The sequence below is a fragment of the Cyanistes caeruleus genome, chromosome 8, assembly GCF_971803275.1.
Source record: "Cyanistes caeruleus chromosome 8, bCyaCae1.hap1.1, whole genome shotgun sequence".
Lineage (NCBI taxonomy): Eukaryota > Metazoa > Chordata > Aves > Passeriformes > Paridae > Cyanistes > Cyanistes caeruleus.
The window spans coordinates 16625793-16650570 of NC_141708.1; the positions used below are offsets into that span (position 1 = coordinate 16625793).

The following is a 24778-nucleotide window of genomic DNA, read 5'->3' on the forward strand; positions in this document are numbered from 1 at the left end:
CAAAAGGATAAGCTTGAAAAGTGGTTCTTTTGAAACAGCCAAACAAATAAGGTGATTTGGAGACACATGGTGTAAGTAGGATAAAGTCTTATAAAGAAAAATCCTTCATAACACTGTAGGTGAATTAAGCCACGGCATAATAATTTCCATTTGTCCAGACAAGGTACTGGCACAATTTCTGCAACAAAGCTGAAATGGTATGTGCAGATAGTGACTGGAGTGCAAAGTTAATGTTTTTGTGAATGAAGTGTTCTGGCATGCACAGGTGATCTTCAAATGCCAAGGACTGCCTCTGTCTTTTGCATCACAAAACATCTACAACAGTCCCACAGCATTCAACAACACTGTTTATGATCAAGAGCCAGATTGTAATATTTGTGTTCACAGCTATTTAGCTTTTACCCTAGATTCCCTTCCCAATTTTTTCCTTCATTTTATCCTGCTTCTGTTTGGCTTGTAACCATATGAATTAAAGGAACAATTGTAATTCTGTCAGGCTAGTCACCCTGTTGGAACTGCCAGAATCTCACTGGGCTGGTAAATCACAGTTTGGTAGCTGCTGCCAGACATAACAAGGACATCCACTGATGTCCAGGAAGCTATTTGGGAAGCAAGACATTGCTCAGAGGAAATATGGGTACCTCACAGTTGATCTGCTTGCTAGAAATAAAGTAAGGAGAGCAAAACCAGGCAGAAATATTAAAAAGCCCTTTTGTATGGTTTAATACTTATTTTGGGATTGCAAAATACAGGAAAACAGGGAACATAAATATATTAATCCAACAAAAACTAGATCAATGAAAAAGGTTCCACATATAAAAGCTGAAGCAAAATGATGAAGAATTATATATTTCAACAAAAATTCCACCACTATTTACTTTTCTCTATTAATACAATCATAGCTTGGTTTAAATCTGATGTAAAACTGAACTGGAAATGCAAACAGTCTATTTTTCAACTGTTAAAAACAATTAAATGTGATGTTAAGTTCACCACAGGTTTTGTCAGCAAGTCCTTGCTCTTTTAAACTTCTGTGTACAGGCTATCTACTCTTTTGGAGTGGGGACTTTAAAAAGTCACTAATTTGGCTTAGTTTGCCTGGGAATTACACAGTTTGGACAATATGGAGAGCAGCATTTGAAAGACATTGTTTGCAAGGTTGTGGTGGGTGACAGCAGCATTTCCATCTGGCAAATGACTGAAATGTGTGCTCAGTGTGGGAAAGACTGCAATAAAAGAGGAAAATAAGGTGATATCGGCCTTACCTGGCATGTGGCACAGTTTTTGGGCAGGCTCAGAGTATATCAGTATTGCACAACAAGAGAAAACACAAAAATAATTCTCAATTTGTCTGCATTGCTTAGCAAACAAATTTCACTAAGTTTTCTTTAATCAGATTTGTAACTAAAACTCCTTGCTTTAGTGCAACTGGAATAAAGACTATTCTAAAAGCATGACCAACTGATAAGACACAAATAAAATTACTTCCATGTGTATGAGATTATTATAAATGGGACTTCTCCTTTCACCAAAGAACACTGTAAACAAATACACGATCCAGTTTATTAACTGAGATTGGCTGGATTACAGTTTGAAAATAAGATGCACATGTTGGCAATCATCACACTTCACTATAGTTAGGCCTTTGAAAGACATACATCATGTATTTTTTCCTGTGGAAATTGTAGCTTTTTTAGCTTGCCTCACTAGAAGATTTTTACAAATATCTTTTCAAAATGGATATACAAGCCTGATTTCTGAATCCATGTTCAGACATGAGAGGGCAGATCCAGTTTCCTCAGTTACATGGGCTGAGGTGGAAGTTATGAAGGTCTTACAGCCAGCTGGGATATACCACAGAGGGGGACTAGGTGTAAATGTTTCAGTGGCTGCTGTGTTTGCCTATAGCCTGTGTCACTCAGGGTAGGAGACTAAGAGAGGCATTGTCTGATTCAACTAGGAGAAGAACTGTCTCAGTACTCTGCTTTATTAGGGTTATTTTACATTGCAGAATGGTTGTTATCATGTCTTGGTTTGTAAAATGTGGTGAAACAGGCCCTCCCTACTTTGTATAGATGTTATTAGGGGAACTTAACTTGCTAGACACTTAGGTAGTAGTTGCCAAAGAAAGATAGATTATATTTTTCTTGGGTTTTTTTTTAGTGTAGCTTTGAAAGAAGAAGCCTCTCTGCTTGATAAAAATAAAGATACAAACCTTTTGAACAACAGCAGCCTGGCATTCAAGGTGCTCATGGCATATCCAGGCCAAGTTCTTGTTCCCTATCAGGTAAAGCCCGTGTTTTGCCCTGGCTCTGCTGCCTGGTTGGTGCATAAGCCCTAGGCACTGGCCTGCTGACCATTCTAGAGCAAGTCTCTCAGAGTGAGAGACTTCTCTGAAACACCACAGAACATGATTTAAGCACTCCACATGTTTTGAGAGAGCTCTGTGCTGGGATGCACTGGTTACAGTGGAGAGAGACAAGTTAGATAAGATGGAAAGTGATACAGATCTTAACCAGAGCACCATACTCAATCTAAATAAATGATTATTGCACAGTTTGGACAGATGGCTGGAAAAACCTGCCAGGGGCATTTCAAAGGTAATATTCATGTACTGTCCCACTTCTCCACATTAAGGAAATGCATGTTAATGTTAGCTCTGGCACTAATCCAATACTGGGCTCTGACATTAGAAAGACATCCACAGCAAGTAAGAACATGTCTGCAGAAATTAGAGATGAATCTTCACTCTCACAATACAATAACTTTGTGCAACAGCTGTAGGGAAAAGAGGAGGAAACCCAGGCCTGAAATCTCTGCTTCAAACCCATTATAATTTCCAAAATGTTCAAGAAATGATGACAAAGTATTTTGCAGATATTATTAGACTCAGGTGCTGCTAGTCCCATCCTGGCATAGATAACACACAGCCCTAAAAAAACCAGACCTAACCTCTCCTTCCTGCCATGCAGCCTAGAAAACCAATGACGTATTGCGATAGATATGAACAATGCCATAAAGTAATCTCCTTATCTAATTGACACTAGTACTGGTAGCTCACAGTAATGTGACTCAGAAAGATGTGAACTTAAAATGTCAAGTGTAGAAGACAAAAGAGCCCTGGCCTCAGTTAAGATTCTCAGACAGCAGCTCCCCAGGTACAGAAGTGCCACCATTCAAGCGTTATTTACTTCAACCAAAACGTAGCACCTTTACAGTATGAAGGATTTCCCCAGTGAAGGAGCTGTGTCAGTCCTGTCCCTCCTTCCAGCACATCAGAGACAAAGATGGCCAAGTGATGGGTAAATGTCATGTGCTGCACTTCAGGCTTCATTGAGGGTGTTGCAAGACCTCATTTCAAACAAACTTCAAACAAACTTTCAAACAAAGCCAGGGATAAAATTACATCAGAATGCCATACAAGCCTTCAGCTACCTTGAGCAGGCCAGTAACATGGGAAAACATTTTTCCCTGATTATGTTACAGAAAACCTCAGATTATTTTTGGGTTTGGTGCTGATTCTAATGTCACTTTTAAAACTCATGATAAAAGGAAGAGAGTTAAAATCAAGAACTTCATAAATCTTCCTAGGAAAAATTCTGTTTAAATTACATGACCTAAAAGTATGTTCTAAAATCATCCAGTTAGTCCTCTAGTCCTACTCACCAAAATGACCATACTAAATAGCAAAATAATCAGTTAAGGAAGGATCAGAAGGCATAGGGCAAAGGACTCAGGAAAGCCAGTACCCCCACCTCTCTCAGTGTTTTAATTCATTCTACAGGGCCAAAGATTGTTTTATTGAAAATATAAAATGAAAGCCTGCCCTGCCCGGTTTTGTTAGACAGCATTGATCTCATATGAGCTACCTGTTCAGAGAAGCAGAAAATTTCAGATAAATCCTTTTAACAGGCTTTTTTTTTAAAAAAAAATTCTTTTACTGTAAGATCAAATAAATGGATGAGGCATTTATTTTTTGGAGGAATGGTAGAAGCATTTCTGCTCTATCTATTTCTGCTCATTTGCCTCTATGTTTGTGACCGGTAATTGGTGACAGCAATTAGAAATAACTGCCTTGTAAATTTTCTTCCATTACCAGCCCAGTTCATGGTTTGGAGGCTGGCAGAGGTGAGCAGAGCCTCAGTCAGTGGATTTCTGGTGCTGGCAGCCAGCAGTAGCACTGTTGCCATTATTTCTGCCATGGACACGTGCTGGAGCAGAGATCCTTGGCCTTGCAGCAGGCAGGGTGGCGAGCAGCCCGTAGCACTGCAGCCCCAAAGGGCTGACATGGCTGTCTTTGCTGTCATGTTCCCATCTTTGCTGCATGTCAAGCTAAGCCACAAGCCAGCTCAGGGCTTTATCAGCCACCTGCAGAGGATTAGGTGGACAGCCCAGGACTAAGGTTTCACAGCAAGCCCAGGCAGCAGCAGCGGCTCTGGCACGTGGGGAGCTGAACCACGGTGTCCCACGGCCCCAGCAGAGATCAGACTGCATTTGTACACCCAGGATTTGCAGAGCAGCCTTCTGTCACTGTGCAGCCACAGGGGACTTAGAGGGGCTTTGGCAGCTGGATCCAGCCCCCATGTACAGTCTAGATGGGACCAGACAGTAAGCAAAGTTTTAAAAGTTGGTAATGGAGACCTGGGGAACTGCTCCTGAGACAGACCCTCCATCACAGCAATGCCCACGCCAAGAACTGCAGCAATGGAAGAAGAGAAACATTCATCTTACTACCTAGAAGGTATTAAGTCTGTGCTTCATACAGTAAGAAAGTTATTATCACCAGCAAATCTTTCCCTTTCTCTCAGATGTCAAATCTCCAAAGCTATGAAGCCAGGTGTCTGATAATGTGAAAATCACATCAGAGATGAACACCATCAAAACAGTTTTTAATTGCCACTCTGGAGGTGCTTCCAAATTTTAAAGTGATTTCTTAGGGAAAACAGCTAAGTTTTCAGGTGACAATAAGGTTACTGAGAATAGAATTTAGAGTTTGGATGCTTAGTATGAAAATAAACAGATAGGATCATAAATTTATCTTATGCTACATGCCTCTCTGTATTATTCAGGAACCCTTAGATTTTAATATTCTATATTTTCTAATGCTTGACTTCCATTCTGGCAGGAATTATACTGCTGTAATTTGGTCAATGAGCAGCCATTAGTTTCAATAAAACCAATGGAAACAATATTAGGTGCAAACCCATTTACAGCAAAGCCAACTAACACAAACAAACATCAAACCTTGTAATTTATAAAGCGCTTTCTCTGATGCAGCTCATGCCCAGCTCCATGGGAAGCACAAGGGAGTATTGATTCCTCTGTGAAGCCAAAGAAGGCAGGTATCAGATGGAAGACACTTTATAGTGGATCTACTCTAAGTCATTCAAACCTCAGTAGCTGTCTGAGAGACCTTCTGGTTCTTTGACTATAGTCTGTTCTTTACAGAGCAAACATGAGAATTCTCAAATCAAATCGTTTTTCTAATCAGCATTGAAAAGGATTAGAAAAAAAACCCAAAACTTCTCCCCTATAAAGTTAAGGGAAAGCTCACAACAAGTAACTGAAAACCAATATGCTCCCTTGATATAGAATTTCCAAGAAAACAGGAGTGGGGAAGCAAGTATAATGAATAGCTAAGGAATGGTCTTTAAGAAGGATGAAATATTAGAGAGCTTTCAAGCTTATCTTAAGCAAGTATCATTGTAAAAGCAGCAGTAAAGAGCTTTTGTTGGTGTTACAAGTATAATTAGAAGTAGAATTCTGTTACTGTAATAAAGCTGCTACTGCAAATATTTTACAATGGAGAAAAAAGATTTTTGTGTCTAATAAAAACATATATATTTTAAAAAATGTGCATTATGCAGGTGAGCATTATGTTTCACCTCTGATTTTCTTTTTTTCACACCCACTGCATGCTTCTTCCTCACCAAAATCTAAAATCCTTCAAGAGGAGGTAGTCATGCTCTGCACAAGTGTAATAGTCTAAACACATCTTTTTTTTCTGCAGATCAAGACCTGAGAATTTAATGATTTACAGAACTTGAGGCCTTCTTTCAGCTTTTATTAATTAAGAATATGTGTCTTTGATACAAAGTAGAATCTCTGAGAGGCCAGAGGCATTGCATTCTCAGGTATATTTAACACAGAGCACTGTGATGGATGCAGTTCAGGGTTCCATGCTGCTCATGTCTTTGCTAGCATAAATTTAGAAAGTGTTAAAAGGTCTAGTGCCTATAAAAGTTAAGCATGTTACAGCAAGCCAAGAAAAGGGAGATGATGCATTCTCTCAGGAATCTGTCTAAGGAAGTTATGGGTGTAGCTGCTGCGCTCTTTGGCTTTGGTGAAAGCCTAGAGCAGGAAGTGGTGTGGGATGGCCCTAGCAAAATTTACAGAAACAACAGCTCTAAAGTAAGTGGGAAATTTAGATAAGAGAACTGATTTAAATCCTTAGGACAAATGAATCTCCTATTGAACTGAGAGTCTAGAAGAATAGTATCTTCCTCCTGGAATTGACAGTTTATTGCAGAAAAATAAATGAAATGCTATAGCAGTAAGACATTCCTCCAGAGTGGTCACCAGGACTTCTCACTTGGAGAAGAAATGAGAAGAATTTTCTTTTTTTACTCTCCTATTTTGTTAGTTATGGCTGTAACAGGAATTTAGACAACAGAAAAAGGATTCCAAACCACTTGGTGAACTATGCCAACATTTTGTGATTTATACAAAATCAGTGGGACTCCACATCTTGTCCTCTTCACCACTGACCTCAGAGCTGCTCATAAGGTGGTGTTGTAAAAGCCTACACTTACTACTGGAAAAAGCCATTTCTGACAAATGTGGTCTCAGAAAATGTTCAAAGGTGTCATGTGACTGACTTCTTTCCTAAAAGCAGAAGTTACCCTCATTAAGCCTATTCTGGAACAATACTATCAGTTATTTTCTGAGTATTCAGAAAGTCCTGTTTTGTTTGCAAAATTAGAGCAGAGAATAAACAAGAGTAAATTGTCAGCTTCAGCAAAACCATCTATTTGAAGCTGGAGGCAAACATCAGGATACCTTGTTGCCTGAACATTTTGGTCCAGACTACCTCAAATGGTGAAATCACAGTCAAGTTCAACAATGCTATCTTGCTCATTCCAGTAACAAACTGACTCCTTGCTGAGCTGTCCCATTGCCAGACTCCAGCACTTTCGCCCACAGACCTGCAGAAGTGCCCAGCTGCCCTGCAGACAGAGGTGTTAAATTGTAGATTCAGTGTCTGCAAATGGAGACCACTGCCTTTGCTTACATAATGCACAGGCTCTGCTCAGTGTTGAAAAAAAGCATGTTTAGCATGCTGTGATTCTTTTGGGAAATGGGTGAATAGAATTAACCTCCTTGAAATTGTTTTTTTCTGCTACAGCAGATTTTTAAAGGAAATAATTTGTTGGTGTGAAAAACCAGTCATGTTCTTAATTGCCAAATAATGCCAAATGCCAGTGCCCATGTTTTATATCTGTGTTTACTTCACGGCACCATTCAAGCCTTGATCCAAGTAGTCTTAATAAGAATTGCTTGTTAATATTAAAGCAGTTTCTCAGGAAGTTCCCACATGAAAAAACACTGCTGACAGATTGAAGAAGGCAAGAGATTCAGGTAGAAATTCTCCCTTCTGCACCTGCACTATAAGATTTGCTGTGAACCTAAACATGTGAGGAATATAGCTTTCACCCACAGATGGCGATGAACACAGTCTGTGCCTTCCCAAGATAGAAGATTGCATATTTATGCTCAGAGAAATGCCAACATGCAGCTTAAAGAAAGGGGCTCTAGTTTATGTTAAAACAGGATAACCAGTTTGGCATGAAAAAGGTGAGAGTCAGATTGGTATCCACCCATTCATCAGGCTCTGAGAAAGCCAGGGAGGTGCAGGCTCAGAAGAAAACTGCCTCATCCTAATAAGGCAGAGCTATCTGGCAGCAGCATAGTCTGGATGCCTTCTATATGAACTAATGCAAGCCACCGAGCAGCCGCTGCTGCGTGGCTCAGGAGCCGTGTCACCTTTCCATCAATAACAAAGTGTCATCACCTCTGCAGGATTACTTGTGCTGAGTTGCACACAAATGCTGTGCTCGCCTGTGTGCTTCAGGAAAATCTCATGTTACAAGAAAAGCCACTTACCAATGTCCCAGGTTACCCTCTGCATCTCTTCCAACATGAAAGCCCAGGGAAAAGAAAACAGTCATGACTGACTAGCTGGCATTTTTTCCTGCACAGGGGATATGAAATTATAGCAAGTATTTTATTTATTTTTTTTTACTATGTAGTAAAATGATACTGCTTCTTTGCTTGACTTGTCAAGACCTTCCTTTGTTTAAATTTAACTTGATATGACCGAATCCTTTAGAAATAACAGATTTAAAATGGAAGGCAACAGCTCAGAAGAAGGGCATCTATGCAAACAGCCATGTTTTTGTCTACTGCTGAATGGAGGGGGCAAGGTGTCTGCTGAGGTAGGAACTGCTGTTCCCTTATTTTGAAGAAATGTCTTTATTTCTTGATGTATTTATAATATTTTTATCCATTAATGCATTCCAGGGAGAGGCAGATCTCCCTACTGATGTCAAGAGAATCAGCTGAAAACAGGCCAATAACAATTTTTGGACTCCAAGGCAAGCTCTGTGGCTGTGCAGGAAGAAGGAGATTTAGCAATAGAAGCACAAATAAGAAACAAGTAATTTACAAAGAAGAGAGTAAATATATCAAGTCAAAAATTATTAATGTAGTTGCTGTTCTTGTATTTCATAGCCAAAAAATGATCCTGCAGCAAGATTTCCATCTGAATTTTTGGGTATTTGCTTGATGAAATGCTGCAAGATGTGCCTTTTGGCCCAAAACTTCATTTTGGTCTATTGGCATTGTGGACCTTTGTCATTCAGTCAGAAATATCCCATATATTAAAATGAAAATCAACACTCATCTACCTCTACTACATCTTACTCTTTTCTTTCAATAATTTTAAATATTGACCCAAAATATGATGGCATGTTGAAATTTCATACTTTTGCAAAGCAGCAAAATTAAAGCAAGTTGCACCTGGAATAATCAAGTATGGCTCTACTGGTCTCCCAAGCCCTCCTTCCAGGCTTTGTACTACAGTGGGTTATTAGTGGCTAAAAAGAGAGCAAGAAATTGTGGTGAGGGACAAAGAATGAGCTGAGGTGCTCTTGGGTGAATAAACAGTGCAATTGAAAAGATTTTGTTTAAACAGATGTTTATTTCTGAGCAGAACAAAGTATGAACTTATTCAGGTCTCAATTTATGAGATGGTTTGGATTTGTTTAATCATCATTGAAGCTCCCTAAACTTAAGCTACAATTAATTTTCAGTTTGGAGGAGGTGCTTTCATTTGCTCATCAATTACTCAGGAAATGAAGGAAACCCTGATATCCACATACAGAAAGGAGCTTCCACCACAAACCTCCCAGTCACTGTGAGCAGCTTCTCAAAACTGAAGTTGAAGTTGTGAGCCAACTTCTGCAAAAGCATAAGGTACTCAAGAGGTGCATCAGACCAGGCATAAATACACTTCTATAATTTTCTGCTAATAACACAGAAAAGAAGTTGATAGTTTGAAAGGTACTCCCCAAAGCCCTCCTAATTCATGTACATGTGCATCACCAATGAAAATGGTGATGGACCCCTTTGATATGCCATCTCCTACAGACACGTCTGCTCTCTACCATGTCAGACTCCACCTGTGACAGGAGTGAGACTGGGGCTGAACTAGAGAGCTACAATTCACTTAAAAAGTTCCTATTTTCCTTGCAATTCTTTAATAGTTTCAAGTTTCTACACATATGGTTTTAACAGTGTGCAACTTCCCTGCATTAGCTATGGCTTCCAGTTCAAATTGCCACATTTGACTAAGGGGACAGAACAAGTAACTTGAATTCCTAAATCTTGGAACAGTCCATTCTGTTGGAGCAACAGGGAAGGGGATTGAAGGACACCCAGCAAAGAGAAGTGTGAGGCAGTGCCACCAAAGCATTGTCAGGGTGCCCTCCCAAGCCACTGTAATTAGTAATTAGTATAGAAACCCATCTGAAATCTTCCAGAGAACACTTTCTACATGGCTGACATCTTCTAGAGGCCAAAACAACAACAACAAAATGTTCACTATCTCACCCCTCTGTCCCAAGTAGGCAGGACAAGAACACATGCTGACACATCAGCATTTCACAGGAGAGAGAAATTGTCATTTATGGCCACTCTGAATTTTTCTCCTTTAGATAAAGGATTTCTTCCCTCTGCACCAGAATCTGTCAGCACACACCAAACAAAAATGACATATTTAAGTGTAGTTACTCAGGACTATGTACCCAAGCACCTACAGCTATGAAAGCTGTTCATTTAGTAAGCCAAATTTAGAGCCTCATTCTGCTTACCCTGAAGAAATGCTCTACAATCATTCCACTGCTTGTGCTCTTGTTCTGCATCCACAGAAAGCCTGGTGACTGAGAATTTCCCACTCTTGGGCAAAAGAAAATGGAAGACACTCCAAAATATAAGCACAAGGAAAGAAGTCTCTCTGAGGGAGGGAGATCACTCATCTCCCACATTAGTTGTAATGCAGGTTTGCTAGCCTGAACTCCTTCATTCTGACTGAGAAAATAGGTCCTTCATTTCACTACTTCCTTTACTCTTAAGTTTCTCTTTGCTCTCTTCACGTTACTATAATGAAAGAATAGTCAACCCAGTCCCAAGCAACAATTCTGAGTATGTATTTCAACATTGTTGTGGTTAATAAGCTTGTCAGATAGCAATCTAGGAGCAGCAGATATTTATGTCCCTCAGGCATGTTACATATTTTATCTTTGCCATATCACTAATTATAACCATGGTTGTGATTAGAATGCTGAGATTCATGACTTTACACGTCATTCTTTCCTGGCCTATCCTAACTTTCATTTCAGCCTCCTCTCTCTGGTTCCAGCAGCAGAGAGACATCAATGACGGGGAATGCCTGCCAATGCAGCAGGAGTGAGTCAGTGCTGATCCCTCTTCCTGTAACATGTCCTGGCTGAGCATGTCCAGGCTGAAACATCATTACAGCCAAATTTGCACATCCCCAAAAGCACTATTCCTTTGTATCACTAAGAACTGGTATGAACAGGACTCATCACAAGCTTCTTGAACAGACAACCTTTAGACTAAATGGAGGAATTGGAAGCAGGTTTTAGACTGGTTTTTCCATATACCTGATGACAATTCTTATGTTTAGTTGCACTAGGAGTACCTAAGCCCTTTAAATTCTTACCCTTTCAGAGGTCTGTTAGGGTTCTTGAAATGAGGGAATTCAGACCAACAGACCTGGAATAATTAAAAAAAAAAAAAAAAAAAAAATATAGAGAGAGAGAGAGAATAAAAGCATACCAGGCCATCAAAAAAAAAAGAGTTGTGCAGGACTCAAATACTCGATCCCAGACTCTTTGCCTGATTTCTTCCTAGCACTGGAGAAAACTCAATTTGACAGACACCTACTTTTTTCACTTCCCCATCCAAGTGCCCCGAGCTGCACCACTTTATAGATCCAGAACTGCCTCAGCTGAGGGTAAACAAAGGTGCTCAGCATTCCACTCTGCTTCAACCCTCTCCACACCCAGAAGCAGGGATTTAGTTCAGTCCAGTGGCAGGAAACACAGCCATGGGGCAGTGGATTTCCAAGTCTCAGAGATGCAGACATGCCATGGCACCTCCTGTCTTCCTGTAGAACAGAGAACCAGGTGGGGTTCCCTCAATTACTTAATCTGATGCTTGGCTGCTTCTGCCTGTGGGCAGAGTCGGAGCAGGATGCTTTTGTCACTGGTGGCATCTTCATCCTCCGTGAGGCAACACTCCTCATCTCACCAGCTGAAGCCATGGTACTGTTCAGGGAAGCACTCACCATGCTCAGGGCACTCCAAGGCAAGCAGGGAGTTCTGATTACTCTCTCTGCTGCCAGAAGTGCTGGCATAAACTACTGTTCAAGTGCCAAACACAACTCATCTTGGGGGCAGGAACCATGGCTCACAACTTCTCTCTTCCTCATGAGTGTCCCAAGCTGGAGCCCACAGCCCTACAGGCTTTTTTTTCCCCCTAGTATTCATGCTTTCTCTCAATTTAATTAATTTTGGTTTGGAAGAACATGTTCAAAAGGAGAGAAAGGTATTTTTCCAGGATAAGTGGTTGCCTTGGAAATAGGACATGTGGATTTGAATTCTCTCAAGTTAAGAAGAGAACCAAATGTAAAGCCCCTGATTTATCCACAAGAGCAGTAAGCACCCACTGCCACAGTGGGAAAGGCGCACATCTGGGACATACACCAAGCTGTAGCCCACTCCTTGAAGAAATGGACCATCCTTAGGACAGAGCCAGGACCAGGCATCTGCAGGAAGGCTTTTCCCTGAAGCTGCAGTAGGGCATTTTACTCAGGTAATCATCCAACTTTTTGCTGAGTGTATAGTCTTCGCATGATTCTTTCATCAGGCTTTCTGACTGTTAATCTAGTATGTCGGGGAAAAAAAAAACCTGGTGATTTTGCCTAAAAATTGGTATGGTAATAATGAGGCTTTCTGGATTGAGCCAGTAGATACAAATTCAAGTAAAATGGTCTTAGACCTGATTTAAGTTTGTGGGTGTTTTATTTGTTGGTTTTTTTTCCCTCTCCTGAAAAGTGCTTTCCCCCATAGCTTCTTATCAAGCAACGTTAGCATTAGGTCTGGCTTACTTAGAGCTAGTCTAAGTGCAAAAAGGTTTTCTCAGGGCATGATCTTTCTGAAAAAAATGCCAAGAGATTCACAAGCTGGACATAGATCACTTGTTGATTTTTTAGGCTACTGTGAAGGTGTCAAATGAAGACCACTTCAGGCATCCATAGCAAAGGCCCAGGGGCCAGAGAGACTGTAACCCTGCCCAACCTTTAAGCCATACTGCCTTGTGTAACAAAGATCAAAGGCAACAGAAATAACAATTATCATGTTACATCATGCTGTTCCAACAAACAAATGTGTATTTTCACTTCAGCTTTTCCTGTGCTTTAATAAAAGTGCAGTTTTAAAAACAAACCCCAAAAGACTATGAAATTAAACTGTATATGTCCAAAAGCTAAGACTGTTATGTTTTGCTACTTTCAGTTAGTTTATACTAAGAGGATTTTAAGGAGTTCAACATACCACTGCTGTCCCGTAATAATATTTCACAGTGTAGTAAGAGATGCTGTCTTATTTTTCTTCTTGGCCCAGAGTGAATAATTCAGCACTGCATGTTTCATAGTCTGAGTCATAAATGTTGAAATTGGTTACACAGAGGCACTGGAGCAGTCTCTCATTTTGCTTGCTTAAAGAACCACTGAAATTCATTGAGACATTTACAAGTCCCATGAAACTCAGGCTTCTAACTTGAGGCTTTTTATTTCTCCCCATCACTCTCAGGACAGCAACTCCAAGGGCACAGTACATGGTTAGAACTCACAAGAACATTTAAACCCCCCAAAATTCTGAGAAGGGAATTTATGAGGAATATCACATAATCTGGCTTGCTTCTAGCAGTGAACAGGTATTACCAGTACAGAGGTATATCCTAATTCTCAGTACTTGTAACCTTAGTGGCAGTCCCTGTTCTTCTGCCTACAAAGCATTTTACTATTAGAAAGTTTCTGTTTACTGAAATTACCTTTTAACTCTTCAACACCCATTTTGATAGCAGAAGAATGCAACTGGATCCTCCCAATCCCTTCTGCCTCAGGACAAACAAACCCTCTCTCCTTTGCCTCTCTTCTTATCTGTTACATGCTCAGCCTTCTCCTTAGACCCTCATTTTAATGACTCACCATTGAATTAAAATATTTTTCAATAACAGCACTTGATTAATAACAAATATATATCTATAGTCTTCTTACTGGGAGTAAGTCCAAATACACCAGAATGCAGATGAAAGGTACTAAAGCCTTGTGTTTTTTTTTAAAAGATGAGATTTTGCTTCTTGCCTATGGAATCAGTTGTGGTCCACTCTACGAGAGTCATCTGTGCCCCTGTTGAACACCAGACAGGGCTGGAGGAAATCTCCTACAGAAAATGCAATGAATCCAGCACTGTCTGATGTTGTACTTCAAATAGATATAACACCTGATCCTTTATACCAAATCCAGCTCCAGGCAGATCAGTGTTTACCATTTTAGTCTGGAGATCAGAGCTGACACTTGTTGGACTTCCCTGAGACACTCCCAGTGGAAGAGCTCCCTAACATATAGCTAGAGTCTAGTGGAAAGGGTGCAGCCCAAGGTAACAGGGCTGCCATGGAAAGGGCACTAGCAACAACACTTTCAATTCTGAATATGCTGCTGCTGGAAAAAAGTCAGTGGAAGACTAGGGCATGTCGTCCCATTTAAACACTACATTCAGTAGTGCAGATCTTCATCTGCCTTTAAATACTATGAAAACTTTAATTATAATGTTTAATTATTTTCTCTTCTGCAAGCTGGTGGAGGCTCTGGGGCAGATCAAGGGACCTGATGGACCAACCTCAGCAGCCCATTCATTAGATCTGTATGACCTGGACTTGGCAGGATTTTCTGCACAGAATGTTCCTCTTCCCAAACCTCACAGGGCAAATTAGAGTATATCCAATTAAAGAGAAAACTTCAGTTAGAAGGAAATAAACTAATTTATATTTCTCTGGGACATAAGAGTGAGACATCCATCTTTATTAAGGCAAACAGAATAGGGGTAAAACCACTCTGCAATCCAGGGCAAGAAAACAACCTTCATTGTGAACAGAGGGTTTAAATATTATTCTTAGAAGGATTATCTTTTAAAGAATTGCCAAAATGTTCATCAGTCAGAGCTGGTAGGTCTGACTTGTAGGAAGTTGGGTTTTTTTAATGTTTTGTCTTTGTGATAATCTTAGGAAGGGCGATCACACACCTCATTGTAGCCTTATTTGCTCATTCTGCGCTTGTTTCACATCTTGCACTCCTCCTTTTGTTGGCTGTATTTACAGCACTTTATTTCAGTACTGCTCTGATCAACTGATTCCCTATAAGAACATTTGGAATCAGAATAATGGAATTGTTTAGGTTGGAAAAGACCTTTAAATTGACAATACCTTCCATGGAGAAACGTTTCTTAATATCCAATCTAAACATCCCCTGGTGTAACTTGAATCCTATCACTAGTTGCCTGGGAGAAGAGGCTGATCCCGACCTTGCCATAATCTCCTTTCAAGCAATTGTAGAAAGCACTAAGGTTTCCCCTGAGCCTCCTTTTCTCCAGATTAAACACACCCAGCTGTCTCAGCTGCTCCAGACCCTTCACCAGCTTTGTTGCACTTCTTTGGACACACTCCAGCACCTCAAAGCCTTTCTTGCAGCGAGGGGCCCAAAACTGAATACAGAATTCAAGGTGCAGACTCACCAGCACTGAGTATAAGAACTTACGTCTCTGAAAAATCGTACACTGAAACCACTCCAGAGAGAGGAATTTTAAGGTGGGATAGAAAACAGTCATTTGGGAACGAGAGTTGGGAATTTAATGGGAAGGAGCAGAGGCACGAGGCAGTGCCCAGGAAGAGAGAAGGGCAGGGCAGGTGCTGCTGCCGGGGCACTGCCAAAGCACACAATCCCAGGCGGTGCTGTGTATCTGCTCTGCAAAGCCCCAGACACCCTCAGCGCTTGCTTTCCTTGCTGCATGCTTTATTACCCGTGTTAGAGAAGTGGTGGGGAGGGATTTGAGCGAGAACGAGTACCACTGCTGTAAACCTTTAATACCTTCCAGCTCAAGGCCTCAAAGCCTTTCCCAGCTGCTGGTGTCCCCTGGGGCTGTGGGGATGTGTCAGTGTGGGCGCAGTGGCTCCCCCGGCATTTCCCTGCCTCTGGTGCTCGGGCTCAGCTCTGGCAGGGAGCGCTTCACCAGTGCAGAGTTATTCTGTTCCACAGGCAGCCTCCCAGGCTAATGCACGAGTTTTAAAAGCTTACTTAGTAAATACCAGATTTCATATTGTTTCATCTACCACTTCCCGCCCCAATCTCAAGGCTAAGGACTAAAGCAATAATTTAACTTTGCATTAATTTGCTGCTGGTCTCCTTTCCCCTTCCCCAGGATTTCCAAATAACAAGCATTACCATTTCCCTAGCAGGCACTCCAAGTCCACAGCAACATAAAAGCCAAGTGAGGCCATGGCATCTCTTCAGGAATACAAGAGGAAATGAGACCCGAGACACCCACGAAGTGGTAGAAATTAGAAACTATTTCAGTCTGCTCCTGGGTTTAAAGAGTAAGCTGCCAGGACAAAAGACTGTGGAAATGTTCTCTTATAAAGACTCAGAGTAAATGAGAGAGGTCAGCAGTGACAAAGCTGCTAAAGAGACAGTAACTGTAGCTAATCAGATGGGCTGCTGCCTGGGTCTCTGAAACCTAAAGATTTGCTGGAAGGTATTTTAAGTTTTTTAGGGTCTTGCCATCCTCGTGTAGTATACTGAAGTATTTCATACAGCAAAAAGATATTTCATTCCCCTTTCTTTTATTGTTAATGCCTTAAATACATCATTGTGCCCTCTTTTAGGCTTTTTTTTTAAGAAAAAGCAGGTGAAGGTAGGCAAAGGAATAGCTGCAAAACCCTTAATTTGCAGCATTAATGTGAACTAAACGTATTTTGCGTGCAGGCAATTATTTCTGTGCAAATTTTCTCATTAAAAAAATTCAGCATTTGGAATGGCCAGTTTCAACATTTTCTTAACATATTTTTTTTAGCTAATAATTTTTTAAAAATCCTATTAGGGTAATTTTATCTTGTGATCTCCAAGTCAGCATCTATCTTCCTTTCTTAGCACATTTCTGTTCTTTCCCTGTTGGAGATAAGCTGGGGGATTTGCATGCTATTTTCTCACTGACTCATTTTCCAAGTATGGCCATTTAACAAATATTTTTTCTGCAGGCAGTCATCCCCTTCAGAGCCTTCATAAAGGAAATTACTCAATCAATAAAGTTAATTTTCCCTCCCCCCTGAAGCAGCCACCCACCTCAGCAGATGTTAAGAAACAGACAAAAACAAAACTGGAAACCTACTCAGATTCAAACATCTCTTGTTAATGTTCTCCTGCAGCTAAGGCTGAAATTAATACTTTGTCTTTACTAGGGAGCAATGCAAAGAGCAAGACTGTGCTCTGCTTCTTTAATTAGCTGACTGAAAGATTATTAATAAAGAGCAGTGATGAGTTCTGGTCCACTCTTGCTATGTTTAGACTCAACCCACTTCCATGATAAATACTGTTTTCATGTTGAAACCAATTCAAAGTTGACATTCAGTTCAAGTAATGATAAAGCCCAATGATGTGCACAGCACAGATTACCACCATTCCAAAACTGTCCCAGTGGGACAGAAGGAACCAGCCCCACTGCCTAGTTCCATCCCTGGGGGAGGTCTGCATTGGAAACGAAGAGGAGACTCACCTGGAGAGCCTGAGGAAACCCTGCTACATTTGGATATTCCTGGGGAGATCCTCAAAATCATTTGAGTATGGACTGTTTTTACAAACCTGGGAGAAGTAATAAACAATAGCATTGATCACAGGAATGAAATACACAACAGCATCAAGTCTAAGTCTACAATATGAACTAAAACCAAGAGACAAACATTCTGAATAATTATTGAAGAGAGAATGAAAGGAGAAACTTAACTACATTCTGTTTAGCAGGATTTTAGATTAATATAGTGCACTCTTGACTGAGTACTGCCACTCAGGGCTCTTATAGAACAGATCTTAGAACTCACACATCCAAAACCACCCTCCCATCTCTGCAGCATTATGGGCCTCACTACCATAGGACCAGCATGGCACTCTTTATGTCACAGGTGTCACCAGATAAGTGACAAAATTAGCCCATCTCCCAGAGTTTATCTCCAAGGAATCTTCGGAGCAGAAAAGCAGAGGAGGGAAGCAAATCAACTTGCCCCACGATCCAGTGTAGGGCTGGGGGGGGATGCTGCATCCCCCACCAGGATCATCCCAGGAACCTTCCTGTGAGTTTGTGCCACCTCATGCAAGTGGGATGGGAGTTTTCCAGAGTATGGGATACTGGGGGAGGATGTCTCATACTTTGATGTTGTGCTAATAAGGAAGAGGTTGAGTACTAACAGAGCTTTGCATTCATACCTTAGCAACTGCACATACCTGTGGCTGCTGGTTTAGCAGCAATTTCCATCCTGCTGACACAATGGGAACTGGGAGAGCTGGTTGCAAAGAAATTAACCACTGTAATTTCAAGCAGAGCTGTTGCTGTTAAAAGGACAAAGACAGGTTAAACAAAGGGAAATCTTCTCTAAGAAAATCTGATAAGTCATTACCTGATTTGATAGGAGATCTGACCTGAAAGGATGGAAGCAGGTTAACACAATGCAGCTGGCTTCTTACATGGGACTTCTGGAGTGCAGAGCAAGCCAAACAAAGTCACTGCTGCTGCTAAAATCATTGGCAGAAGCTTATGCCTTCACAAGCCCATGGGCTGCTTCAACTGAATCGATACTAAAAGATGGTGGGCAAAATCTTTCTGTGATTTAAACCGACGTCTGTAACACATTTCATATATAATGAACTTAAAATGTGGAGGTCTGGCACATTCAAACCTACAGCTCCAGAATATGAGTCACTCTTCTGCTTATTGCTGGGCAGCAGAGCACCAGGTCAATTTACCCTTGTTTTTCTACATAACTACCTAAACTACATAAATATTATCAGAAGAGTCCAGCTCCAGCTGTGTCACATATTGAAAAGAACAAAGATTAAGTATATTGCTAGAAATGTTTCCCACATAAGGGACTACAGCTGCAGAGTGGTGTTTGGTGTGTCATCCTGCCTGGGCATGGACTCACTGTTTTACTAACACCAAGCTCCTAAAGACCAGGGCTGATGATAGACTGCACACAGATGGAGTTTCCAGACCTTGAGATAACTCTCTACACCTCCTCCCCAGCAATCACATCTGATCTGCAGCAGCTGTCTCACGCATTTAAGCTCAGTTTTTACCTAACCACTGTAAAGGCGGTTATATTTACAGTTCAAAATCTCAACTTGGGCACATCTGAGCCCAGGGGAAGGCTGCTCTGCACTGATAACTTACATCAGTAAATTGTATACCAACTGCTTAAGGTTCAACAGGAAAAAGGCTATATAATGAATGTGGAGAACATCTGTAAAACCATTAACAATATTTTTTCTTATTTAATTAATTTTTTTTTCTTGGCTTTTACTTTGATATACTTCAGCTATTTTTAAAAAATATTTTGTAGTTTTTTCTATTTAATGAGACATTTTCCATTCACAGAACCCTCTTTCTTTTGCTGTATTTGTCATATTTGTAGTCTCTCCACACCACTGAAGTTCTCCCAGTGTGAGGGGGGAGCTTTGCCTTTTGGTCTTCCAGTATTGGGCTTTATCATTAAATTTAGAAAAATAAAATGCCAGGGGCTTTTTGAAAATTGTCAAAAGGTAATCTTTCTTTGAATGCAAAGCACAAATTCTAAATGCATTTCACCCTTGACCAAAGATCTGTGTGTGGGTGAAAGCTAAACAAGCCTTGATCCATCTGATTCTGAATACCTGAGGAACTTTTCCTCCCATTCCTTAGGATGGACACCTATGCTGGCTTTGTGTCCCACCTGGAACCTGGCTCCTGCACACATCCACATGGCTTTGCTGAGTGCAATCAGCTGAGTGCTGGGTTGCTGCTCCCCATTCTTACTCAGAATTGCTTCAGGATCTGGGTGTTGCTGTCTTGCTCAGGTATTTATGGAAGTCAGAGAAATCTAACTACCTCCATTTGTGAGTTTTGTAGACGCACAAGTGGAGACTCTTAAAAGTGTTGCTTGGAAGAGAACAGTGACATTTTAAGCATTTTTAATACAGCATTAATTGATTCTAAATATTAGAATCAATTATTTATTATTATTTATTATAAATTAATTATGCTGCATGAAGAGATAGGGATCCAGTTCAGCTTTGGGTCCTCAAATTAAAAATGTATATGTGCCTTGTGGTCTGCTGTACTTGAGGTGCTTGTACCTGTAGGCTTTTAGAGATGATTATAATTGATCTTGTGCTGAAGTGGAAGAAAACACATTTGACTTACAGAGTCATTGGAAATAATCATCTGTGAGGACTACATTTGGATGGGTTCTCTGAGCAGCAGGCAACAACCCATGATGCTTTTGCTTTTGGGATGTTCTTAGAAGCTATTAATAGTATGAAGCGTTATCGAGTGCTTACTTTCCCACAGAAACCCTTGACTTATATTCATGACTGTGCACTCCTTACCACAGTATATTCCTCACCACTGTTCTTATTTCAGTGGTTCCTTGTGGGCAATAAAAGCAGAGCAGATAATACAGCTGTTGCACAACAGGTGGCTTTCCTTCCCCATGAACCACGCTCCCAAAGAGTTTAGAAGCAAGAAAGCTGTGAATCCACAGCCTGTCTCAAGCTGATGGCCACACCAACAAACCTGTTTTCTGCCAGAGCTTCTGCCTGCAGCCCTACAGAAAGGCTCAAGAATGCTCTTCTACTGTTTTCCAAGGTCAGGCTCTTTGCTAACTCCTGATGTCAGGCTGCAAACATCAGCTGAAACTAAGTCTACACTTCCTAGTAGCATAATGTGAGGACATTTAGTAGACACAGTTTATCTGCTGCCTATGAACTTTAACCTGGCAGCAGTTAAGAACATGGATGATACAAAAAATATTTACTGGTGAAAGGTCACACACAGTATTTTCTATATAACCCATGGAGAGACATCTAGTCTACAGTGAAGTGTGGTGTACAAGCAAGTCTGGCTGGCAGGATCTGAGCTCTGCAAGGGGTCAAAGTGCACAGCCATTGCCTCTGTGCTGCCAGCTTCCTTGCAGAGCTGCAAATAGCTCCAACAGTCCTGCACCAATGCAGCTGGTAGGCTCACTACTGCTCCATGGCTGCTTGGCACAGCCAGGCATGTAACTCCTGTGGTGGAGCACTGAGCAATTTCCTACACGTGGTGCTCTCAGTGATGTCACATCTCTGGCAATTCTTGTCCTCCCCTACTGTTGTGCAATTGAGAGAGATAAGAACTACCAGAGCCAAAGACTGAATTTCTTATGTGCTATTCAAATCTGGTTTTAGCCAGTATCCTCTTGTGACTAGCAGTAGATGACATCAGGATAAAGAAAATTAGTGTACGGCCCTCTCCCTTAGAATGTCAAGCAGGCTCTCCTATCACATCCACCTCCTTCTCAAAATCTAGGAGATACTACAAGAAATTCAGAATAATTTAGCTTCTTGTCAGCTTCTTTAAGCAGTAATTATTTACCTTCCCCATGCTGGCAATTGAGACTATATAGCTCATGCAGATAAAGCATTTTACTCTGATTTTTTTTACCTGAGAATTTGTTTGCCACAGAATATTCTTGCCATAGAACAGGAGCTGCAGGCAGAAATCAGTGTTTTGAGGCTGAATGCAGATGGTAGGCAGCTCACTGTGCAGTCACTGAAAAGGTTTACTGGCACTTTTCTCCAAGGTCAGGGAACAGACCTGAATAGATTTAGGTGTGAATTCTGACTTCACATTACTGTTACCTTGAACACTTACACTTGAATTACTTTCTTGGGAGGAGTTGCTCTATTCTACTTTTACCTATGGCCGTGTTGCCATGGCAAAGTCACTCCTGCATGTGTACATTTTAAATACATAACCTACAAAGCTCTTTGGGTTCCTTTGAAATTGTAGGCATCTATTTTCCAAGTGATTCTCTTGTTTTAAATACAACCTGTAAAACAAATGGGGAACACGCTACCAACAGGCCAATCTGTATTTCCACAACACTGAAAACCTGTGTACACATATTGCATGTTACACATGTGAGTATTGTCCTTTATAGGATCAGGCATCTACATAAAATATTTAGTTTCATGCTATTATGATGTGACATAACACCTTGTTTTTATAGCAAGTATAGAAAATTAAACTATAGCAGCCCTGGGTTGAAAAAAACTGCAGATTTTTTCCTTAATAGCATCACTTCTCTAAAGAAACTATATTAGCATAATTTATGTATTTATTTTTATATGAACATTTTTGATTAGCAAACAGTTTGATTTTTTATGTCTTTGAATAATTTTTTTAAAAAAGTCAAATTACACAGATAATCCTCTGAACATGCACATTCATCCACTCAAAGTATGAGCCAGAGAGCTCTTTTATAGTATTTTTTCCAAATGGCAATTAAAAACCAAGTTGAATATTGCTTACCTCAAGCACTGTAGTAATTTTTTTTTTGTTTATTTATAAGGTACTCTGGAAGCACCTTTTCAGTCTAAGAAGAAAGATTCTGGGAATCAGCAGAACATGGAAAGAGAGGTAGGCTGACTGCTGCAAGTTATGGAACTATTCAGCAGTACATATCCATGCCTTTTTTTCCCTCTTGTTCCAGAGATTTTGATTACCAGAGAATAACAGTCTGAGCTGAACACTTGGAGAAAGAGAAAGGATCTGGAAGAAGTCAGTGTAATTGCTGTTTAGCATTATAAAGCAATCCACACTGGAGATGGGGGCAGCACTCAGAGAAGTACAGGTTCTATTCTGGATGCTGTTTGCCTCCAAGGGCTACCTATTGGGAGTACATCCCTTTCTCCTTCCCTGTTAATAGTATCAAATATGCTCCACGAGTTCTGTGTGAGTGCTAAGGTGCTTTACAAATCCAACATCATAAACTAGCAAAGCATGGGAGCAGCAGTGAACTTGCCTGAGCTCACTATTTAGGATGTTTAGAACTCCTGATGCTGGGTGTAGCATAAGGATGTGAAGAGCACACAGAGCACTCTCTCTATGTCTGCATCACTTCTAGCAGGTTGTAGCGGGGAGCATGGGAATAAAACACATTTTAGAAACTAGTCAAGACAAAAATCACATTGCTTTGAGAAGGACATGGACAGAGAAATGGAAGGAGGAATACTGGCTAGTAACAAGTTTTGCTGTTGTTTTATTTTTCTGGAGATGTACTAGGACACCAATCTGTAGAGGCTGCCTGTAGGCAGCAGGGCTGGAAGTCTTCGGGGGCACAGGACAAATACATGTGCAAAAGGATGACATTAAATTCAAGACATTTAAAGTGTCTCTAAAACTGGTTTTAAGTACAGCTTTTCTTAAGTTCCTTTTCGCAATTATTTTCCATATCTAGAAGTGCACTTACTGTCATTATTTGTGTACTACAGGAAAGGACAGAACATTACCTATAAATAGCTTAGAAAAGATAGGCTGTTTTTGCATATAAGAAAGTTTTATTTTCCTGTGTGAGTTTAATGGGATAGATGCCAATGCTTTTATGAATTGTGAATGCAGCAGTCTTCTTTCCAAATGAAGATGTTGGAAGTGTGCCACTGGAACAAGGTGCTCACATTACATACTGCCAGCAAATTTCTATTGCTTTAATGAAACCTAAATTACGAGAGCACTTTTCTTCTGAAAAACACTGCACTTGCCTATAATGACATTGCATTGCATATTCTCCTCTAGAATAAAAGAGGAAAAAATAATTAGGGTAGAAACCAATGTGAATTACAGTTCCAACAGGGAAATTCATGTGCTACACCCCTGATGTAAACAGCTGTTTGTATACCACCCACCTTCCTCCTTCTATAAAACATAGTCCAGTTTTATGATTTATCAGGCATTTGTTACTATTCTTATGCATGGGGTTTTTTTCTCTCACAATGATTCTCTTTTTAGCTACCGGAAACAAAGTAATTATTTAGAATAATTTAATCACTGCATTTTAAATGGAAATCTTACTTGAGGAAAAGTTCCCCATCTAGGAGCAGAATTTTGCACTTATATATAATTCAATTTCAGTTTAATAAAGAATGTAAAGACATTATGTAGAAGCATTACGTAAAGTTTGGGGGTTTTTTTCACTGAATGAGCTTAAGTCTCAGGAGTATTTTTAGAAGAAGGGGAAGTATTAGTTTATGACCTTTGACAAATCTAGATGTCAAATATCCCACGTGAAAAAGGTCCAAAGAGGCTGCATGTCTCATCTGCACAGGTTACAGAGCAGCCAGAGGTGCCACAGCCAATTGCAATGTAACTAACAAATCATATTTAATCACATGTATGTATTACAACGTGCTACATATACCTTCACATTCTGTGCTCATAAACAATTGTATTTTTTCTGCCAACATGTAGACGGATTTTCCAAGAATATACACAATGTACTTTGTCTCAGATCATTTTAGTTCAGTCAGCAATCCTTTCTATTGCTTCCAAATCTGAGCCACATCTCAGAGCTCACGTGGTGGTATTGCAGGTTTTGCAGGAGCATCTCAGACAAAAGGTACAAGTTCTCTTGAATAAGAGGGCTGCCTCCATCATTTTTCTTTGCAGTATCTCAGTATATAGTGTGAATACTGTCATTTCACACCAAGGGCATCACTTATAAGGATGTCCTCTACCTTCCAATTTGCATGCATGTTTATTTTACACTACCTTAGAGTTAAAACAACTCAATGACATAATAAAGGCACAGAATAATAAATACTACTGAATCCATAATAACTCAGAAAAACATCAAAAAGGGAGAGAACAAAAAGGAGTGAAATTAGGTTAAAAAAAAAGTTGCAGAAGCTCTATGAGGTTGTTTTGGTTTTGCTTTGCTTTTAAAAAAAAGCCTCAAGCACACAGCCACACTGTAACCCACTTGGTTATATTTTACAAATGGGGTACCAAGTCCCGAGAAC

At 40.4% G+C, this 24778-nt stretch overlaps 1 long non-coding RNA gene across 1 annotated transcript; it reads right to left on the reverse strand.

Annotated features, from left to right (window-relative positions):
* Window positions 1-697: 697 nt before the first annotated feature.
* Window positions 698-18939, reverse strand: LOC147651896 (uncharacterized). The gene is made up of 6 exons (XR_015290140.1): window positions 18386-18939; window positions 18191-18295; window positions 17469-17554; window positions 8164-8251; window positions 5245-5321; window positions 698-4696 (listed from the first exon to the last, which is right to left on the reverse strand). It is a non-coding gene; the product is annotated as an uncharacterized LOC147651896 (long non-coding RNA).
* Window positions 18940-24778: the final 5839 nt, after the last annotated feature.